Source organism: Myotis brandtii, unplaced genomic scaffold, assembly GCF_000412655.1.
Source record: "Myotis brandtii unplaced genomic scaffold, ASM41265v1 C42507234, whole genome shotgun sequence".
NCBI lineage: Eukaryota > Metazoa > Chordata > Mammalia > Chiroptera > Vespertilionidae > Myotis > Myotis brandtii.
Genome location: NW_005325021.1, coordinates 1 through 1,587, shown reverse-complemented (window position 1 = coordinate 1,587; position 1,587 = coordinate 1). Strand labels below are relative to the sequence as shown.

Genomic DNA, 1,587 nt, shown 5'->3' with positions numbered 1-1,587 from the left:
TATCAGAAATTTTCAAATTACATCTGTGGCTCACGATATATTTCTACTGGATGTGCTGACTTAACTCATGAGGACTGCAGCGCCTAAGGACTGGAAGCTGGAGGGGGTCGTTCGTGGAGGCCATAGCAACCCATGACACAGATGAGAAGACTGAGGCCCATCGAGGGGAGAGGAGCGACCCGCCCAAAGGCACACAGTGGATTTGCAGCTGAGCTTGGGGTCCAGTTTCCTCATTCCCCGCATCTCTGGGTGTGGGTTTGAGCCCTAGGCCCACATGCAGAATGCAAGGGCATCCGCCCCTCCACTGCCTGTGTGCTCACTGGGAGGGAGGTTCTGAGGCCATAGTTAGGCCCCGGGACTCAACCCAATCCAGCCACAGCCGCAGGGGGCCTGGTGTGGCTGAAGGACAGCGTCATTCTGTCCCCATAGGAAGCAGCGATGCTTCTAAGCATCCCATTTTCAATGGGAATCATAATAGTACCAACCTCCCAGGATGGCTGGCAGCATTAAGCAAGATAACTACATAAACACTCGCCTGTGCTTGACCTTGGGTCAGTCTCAGAATATATTTTCTGTTACTATTAGCTGTGGCACGATTGCTCCGGGCCATCGTCCCTCCCAATGATGAGGCTTAGAGTTGGGCTTGCTGAGTGGGGGGGGCCCCCATGCCTGGCACACAGTAGGCACTCAATGCTGTCGATAACACTGAGCCAGGGTCTTACCCACAGTCAGCTGAGTTCCCTTCCCGAAGGTCAGCTCGGGGGACCCGATGGTCATGCAGAAGTAGACACCGCTGTCTGTAGGCTGCACACTTCTGAGAGTGAGAACGGACTGGGTTGCCACCTGACTCACATTTAGCTTCTCCTGCTTCACATCCTTGCCATACACGGCCGTTTTAGAATCCCCGAAGGCCAGGAACTCATAGTGACTGTCCGTGCTTGGGGCCTGGCGCTGTCTCAGCCAGTAGATGCGCAGGTTTTGGGAGGCTTTGGCTTCACAGACTAGCTTCACCTCTGTGTTGGTCTGAGCCACCTTCTCCCCAGGGGTCTGATGGAGTACAAGGCTGCCGTGGAGAGCTGTAAGAAGCAGAAGGAGCAGAGACCGTCAGCTCATTTTCCTGGCCTCAGAGTCACCCCGAACCGAGTATCTAAGGAAAAGCCATGGAAGAACCTGCCCAGTTGCAGGGTCTGGAGGCTGTTGTAAATTAGCGGGTGGTTCCTGGACTCAGGAGCTCGAACACCCCACCTCCCAGGAGACCATCTGCTAGGTGGGTGTTCACTCTGTCCAGCTTTACAAAGGGGCAGAGGAGAGCTGCCATTTGCTGACTGCGTGCCCATAAACCTGGCTCTTTGCATAAGTATCTCAATCGAGCCTCAAACATATTTTGGGATTATTATCTCCATTACACAGATGAGGAAACCGTAGCATGAAGTTACTTGTTCAAAATGCCCCCGACAGCTAGTAAGTGACCTGGGATTCCAACTCAAAGATTTTCCCTGGCCAGGTGGCTCATTTGGTTGGAGTGTTGTCCCATGCCACAAAAGGTTGCCGGTTCAATTCCCAGTCAAGGCACATACCTAGGTTGCA

At 53.5% G+C, this 1,587-nt stretch overlaps 1 pseudogene; it reads right to left on the bottom strand.

Annotated features, from left to right (window-relative positions):
* Positions 1-722: 722 nt before the first annotated feature.
* On the bottom strand, positions 723-1,092 carry LOC102253317 (annotated as a pseudogene).
* Positions 1,093-1,587: the final 495 nt, after the last annotated feature.